The sequence below is a fragment of the Pundamilia nyererei genome, unplaced genomic scaffold (assembly GCF_000239375.1).
Source record: "Pundamilia nyererei isolate P.nyererei 1_Seehausen unplaced genomic scaffold, PunNye1.0 scaffold00347, whole genome shotgun sequence".
NCBI lineage: Eukaryota > Metazoa > Chordata > Actinopteri > Cichliformes > Cichlidae > Pundamilia > Pundamilia nyererei.
Window position 1 is genome coordinate 225,544 of NW_005187748.1, and position 6,143 is coordinate 231,686.

General features: G+C 40.5%; 1 protein-coding gene across 2 annotated transcripts in view; it reads right to left on the reverse strand.

Moving 5' to 3' along the window:
• The window catches only part of tpst1 (tyrosylprotein sulfotransferase 1), a 44,288-nt gene extending 39,196 nt beyond the window's left edge, over positions 1–5,092 (reverse strand). For both annotated transcript variants that reach the window (XM_005752174.1, XM_005752173.1), the window contains exon 1: positions 4,861–5,092. The gene's annotated coding sequence lies outside the window, so the exon portion shown is untranslated. The remainder of the gene's footprint in view (positions 1–4,860) is intronic.
• Between the last annotated feature and the right edge of the window lie 1,051 nt (positions 5,093–6,143).

Consider the following 6,143-nt stretch of genomic DNA (forward strand, 5'->3'; position numbering starts at 1 on the left):
CATCGGTAGAAGGAGGATGGTTCAGTTCTGATTCCTCTTGGACCATGGTATATTCTGGATGGTTGGATAATTCTTCATTGCTGATTATTTCCAGAAACTCAGATTCTTTTATTGTCATGATGCCAAAAAGCAAAATGGAATTGCATGTTGTCCCATTCATGGAAAACTCGACGAAAAAAAACCAAGAGTGTCTAGTAAATAAATACAGTTTAAACTTTAAACAGATATGTACAAATATCTGTGTGTGCGCTTGAGTCATTAAGCTGGTCAAGCTGAACTATTTCATGTAAATGTAACTTAACTGTTTGAAAGTGTCTTTATACTTGGCAGACTTTTACACCAGATGTTCTTCCTGACAAAGAGAAATTTTATCTGCAGTCAGAAAAGCAACCTATTTTAAAATCTATTTAAAATAAACTATAATGGATTTAAAAGTGATTTCTTTTTAGATGCATACTGAATTGCACAGAATTGTTCAGTGCTAGGAACAATTCTGTTTACATTATACATGCCTTCCTTAGCCAGTATCATTCGATGATACTCAACTCTATCTGTCCATGAAGCCAGATAACACACACCAATTAGCTACACTGCAGGAATGTCCTAAAGACAAGCCCTGGATGGCCTCTGATTTCCTGCTTGTAAGATTTCTGTATAGTTGTAGAGTCTTTACCCTACAATATAAAGTGCCTCGTGGCAACTTTTGTGACTTGGCACTATGTAAATAAAACTGAATTTAATTTAGATAAAACTGAGGTTATTGTACTTGGCACAAAAAAATCTTGAACATGGTGTCTAGCCGGATACATACTCACCTCCAAGAATCTGAGTTGTTTTTGACCATAACAAACAAATGCAGGTCTGCTTTTTTACATTTGTGCACTCTCTAAAATTAGAAACATCCTTCGTCAGAGTGATGCAGAAAAACTTGTTACATCTAGTCTGAACTACTGTAATTGATTATTATCAGGTTTGTAAAAAGCATTCAGTTGATCCGAAATGCTGCAGCGAGAGTACTGACAGGGACTGGAGAGAGCATGTTTCTCCCTTACTGGCTTCTCGTCATTAGCACCCTGTTAAATCCGCGCTCTAATTTAAGATCCTTCCTCAGATATAAAGTCTTAAATAATCAGGCCCCATCTAATCTTTAAGACCTCATAGTACCATATCATCCCAATACAGCAGTTTACTCTCAGACTGCAGGCTTATGCTTCAGCAGGAAATCTACGTTGTAACTGGAAATCCCTTTAACCCTACACCATCATCTCCCATGTAACCTGCCATACACCTCCAAAGAAATCAGGTCAAACCTGACTGCCGTGGAAGGTTACAGGTGTGGTATTAAGAGTGGTTTCCAGTGATGATTTCCAGCTAAATAATAATTCAGGCATCACTAACAGAATCTTTCAGGCTTTATTTTAAAACTAATGCCCAGGATTTTTAGCTTGGAGTCACACAAAACATCTAATTTTCTATTCATTATTAGATGAACACATTTGTCATTTGTATGCAAATTAAAATCAGACATCCCAAACTGTGGGAAGCCTGCGCATGCTTGCACTACATGTGAACTATAAAACCCACAGTCAAAAGGCCCATTGTTTTTCCATGTCACCAAGGAAACCTGAGCAGTGCGTGGGTGCTCACCAAACTTGCTGCTTCAGAGCTGGAGACTTCTCTTCAATAGATACGTTATCTGTTTTCCACCAATGTTTTTTCATTGACACTTATTTTAAAACACAAATGACTCAAGGTTAAGAAAAGCTAGGAAGAGTTCACAACTTTTAAAGCTGCTGACAGCTACAAAGGTGTTAGCCTGTCCATGACCAGAGTCCATCACAAACTGTGCTGCATCACTCGTTTCACAGTGAAGAGGATCGGTGCGGGACATCTAGTGACAGGTCTCACTACTGGTGTTACCATTACAACACCTTGGATAAATATGGGCCCTCGACAAGATTGAGTTTTTGAGAGTGAGCACTACGGACTGTAAGGAATTATGGTGCTCTGCAGTTGAAATCCTGACTAAGCCCAGCAGCAACACAGCTGCTTGACTGGATGTAATAATTGTGATGCAGAGGTGGGTGTCCTTTTCAGACACGGAAATGAGAGAATAATTGAGCTGGAGTCCGACTGATCCAGCTCTGCAGCTGTGGAGGCCAACTCACTGAGTGCGGCCAGCACTGATAAAATACTCTTCAACTGGACTTCAGTCTTTAGCTGCTCTTCCCAGACCACCTGCACACAGCAGATGTGTTCCTGGCCAGCAGCACAATGAAATACTATGCCCCCTCCCTGTTTTTTCCCTTTCAGCCTTCCAGAGCTGCTACAAAGTATTATTATTAACATTTGTAAGCCTTCAGGCTACAAGTGTATCTATGAACTTTAGGTCCAGGGGATATTTCACTGAAGCGCTGGCCTGGTATGTCCTATATTATTGCTAGGCTTACATTTGCAGTAAGCAGTGCATTTGAATTAGAGCTGGGCGATAGAACGATAACGATATGTATCGCGATATAACTTTTACTCGATAGAGAAATTAAGCTATCGCGATAGACCTCGCTGCTCTTGTTCTCTTAAAAAAAAAAAAAAAAAAAAAGGTCAGCCAATCCAAATTCAGTAGCGCAGAGCCGAACCAATCACAGCCGCAGCGTCACGTCGCGTGACTTGTTACGTACAGCACAAGTGCCAAGCCGCACGTGTGTTTGTTTGGGAAGCAGCCAGCGGGTAATGGAGCCAGCGCGTAATGGAGGAAATGAGTGTGCCGACTAGAAAAATCAACCGAGCGTGACCGAAGAGAAAACAGATGATGGTTCCAATGCCGGAGATATTGTCGAACAGAAGAGCCATAGAAGCTCCGTAGTGTGAAGGTATTTCGGCTATTTCAAGTCTGACAAAAAACAGAGTAGCGTGCACTGTAAATGTGCCGAAAGCAAGTCTGGAAATACAATAAACTGGTGCATGCGTCACACTGTGCGCCACGTTATTGTTTCGGTGAAATGAATTTCTACAATACTGTTACTGTTAATTCTACTCTCTGCAGTGTTTAAATGCTTACATATACACACAGTTACTGTCCGTCTACACATACGACTCGGTTCTGCTTCTACGCCCCAGCTTTGTTTACTTTTTCCCACCGAGGCTTCTAGACTTCTGATTGGCCAACATTTCGGCACGGTTAGGAATCTAGCGCCACCTGCTGCTTTGGCATGTTCATAGCAGCGTTTTCCTTCATTTCTGCCTTTATGTGTGGACGGGATTATTTTTTTAAAACGAAAACGGAAAATCTCCGTTTTCAAAAATACCCGTGTACGTGTGGACGTAGCCTCAGTCTCTGACTGGAAGCGCTAATTCGTCATTCGGCTTTTGTCAGACTAAAGTAACTGTTGAAACTGTTTGAAAAGCTAAGCTATACAACAAGGAGAGATTGAGAATTTCCTTTTAGTTCTCAGTTTATTTGATATTGACAAAAGTTAGTCAGTTTTGTCTGTTCTTCTGTAAAACAAACTAAGATTTATTTGTAGAATTAATACTTTGTTTCTAAGTGGAATTGACAGTTTAGTCTGTTTCGTTTGTTCTATTTTGAAACTTAAACGCTTTAGCGGCTGCCTTTTGTGTAGTTTGCAATATTTGCCTTTATCTATCTGAAAAAGTCTCATGTTCCTTAAGTACATCTACCCTGTTGAACTTATTATGGGAAATAAATATTTAAATCAAAACAAGCTGCTGATTATTTCACATTTTACTTGTGAGCAACGGCACATTTAAATCTTACAAATATAGTTATTTGGCTTATATCGTGATAGATATCGTTATCGCCTGAAATGAAAAAAACATATCGTGATATGAAAAAATCTCATATCGCCCAGCTCTAATTTGAATATGAACTTCTAATATGGGACAGAGCAGTGGAAAACAGCAACACTACTTTCTCAAAATAACGGAAAAGTAAAGTGCGATGATCCAATCAGTGCACTTAATGGAGATCACGTGTCTCTGGTCCACAGCAGGATAAAGAAAATAACTGTTTTCTTACAACAACAACAAGTTAGCCATTAAAACCACATCTTAATACACTTTTCCGGCTAATTAGCCTGACCCTATTAGCTCGGGGTGGAACATCTTTTTCCAACATTGGCTGCACTCTCAGGTCGAAACACTTACACACGTAACCTCATTAATTATCCATTAATGTTACACATAGCCTCAAAAACCAAGCTCTATTAAAACCCTGCAATTAAATGACTCTTCACCTGGCAAAGGGACAGTCACCGTACGGTTCCTTTAATGTTTGGTTCTTCTAGGTAATCCGTAGAGCTTATCTGAACCACTGATGTGTATCAACCGTGAACTTTAACGAGCATAAAAGGGAAATGTTGTATAGCACCGAGTACGTGCTTAGAGCAGTGCTGACCCAGGCTGGCGGGTCTTAAAATTCATGTAATGTCTTCGACATGTGTAACCTGACTGCAATGATCACGAAGGCTCGTTTTTAATCCAGTTCGGCGCGACTTTCCCTCGAGGGCGGCACGCGGCGGAGTTATCTGTCAGCACGTAAGCTTGGCTACACCTATTTATTTGACAAGGGCTTAATCTGCCCGTACTCGTATCAGTCGCGGTCATTTTTCCAGCCTTGATAGCTAACAAGCCGTACACCAGCAATTATGTAACCTCAGTTTAAGAAGGCGAATGTTAACGTTTGTGACGGCGACAAAACGTTCACGCCTATTCAAACCCACACCAGCAAAATAAATAAACCAATACAAATATGACTTTAACTGTCGCAGCTCGCGAGCTAATGGGAAGGAGAGAAGAGGTAGAGGGACATTACAACACCGTAACACCACCAAAAACACCTACCTAATGCTGCGGACACGGCACAAGAGGCTCGGGTTAGTCGATCACAAAACCTCCACCGAATCCGGTGTCGGTGTCCAGGCAGTCTTGCCGTCTCCTGGAGCCGGTTTACGAGTATTTTCTGTGGGTATACATGATATGTGGAGCGCGGTTCTTAGACTGATGGTAGACAGGAGGCAAGAAACGCCAGCCAGCCTGCTACAAAGCGAGGAGCTCGGCTGGTATTGAAAAAACAGTTGTGATTAGTCTAGAATTTTAACAGGGTTATGTTTCAGAGCTGCTGATTGGCTCTTGCGAAATAGGGCGGAACTACAGTAGATTTAAAAGCACAGTACAGCCAAACGGACTTTCACTGCAGCCTCAACGAGTCAGTGATAAAGTCTGTAGATATGAATATGAAGACATTTTAACCATTTTTGCAAACATTACACGATTTTTACGAATCTAAAGTGTGGAGAAAATTCAAACTTGTAGACAAAGCTTAGGTTGCTTGTCGTAATGACTATGTACTCTCGATAAATATAGAATAATAGGTGTTTTGCATATCTGCGGTTAGCCTTGGGTGCCCTATAAATACCAAAACCGTAAAATGCATGTGAAACTGATGAGGCTGCTGATTACCCGGATCGAAAACATCCCAACTTTAAAGCACAGCTTGATGCTCAATGTTGCTGTGTCAGAATGAGCACAGGGTAAAGTGCTGAACTGCAGCTGAACCTGTTGGGAAGAATACTACTTGTCCTGCAATACCTGTGCAGCTCTTTCTATAAACATCTTGAATGCATGAGTGTGTATGATATAAGCCTACCCGTTAACCTATTTAAGATGCAAAAGGAAATAGGAAAAATAGGAAATGTAGCAAAGACCTTAGAGGTAAAAATAAATAAATAGATGGAAATAATAATCACCCATCGCAATATGGCAGACATTTGTTATTATAGCTTTCAACCAAATTAGAGGTACTTTGGAGACATTCAACCTCATGGTTTCCAAAGTGTCTCGAACACATTTGATAAACAAATACCAGTGATATGGAGAGTATGGCTGTGTGGTATATAATAACATATCCTACAGTCACAATACTCTCCACATCATAGTTTACACTGAGACATGTGTTTTATGTTTATCTCTAAATGAAGCTGCCAGTTGTTTGAGGTGCCTCACAAGAAAAATGGAAGCGTCAAAAATGTTAGTTTTGTGACGTGTCGGTGCAGAGGATGATGGCTACTTTAAATAAATGCCTTTTCTGTACTAGTTTATAGTTTGTATGTTTACTTAATACAAGT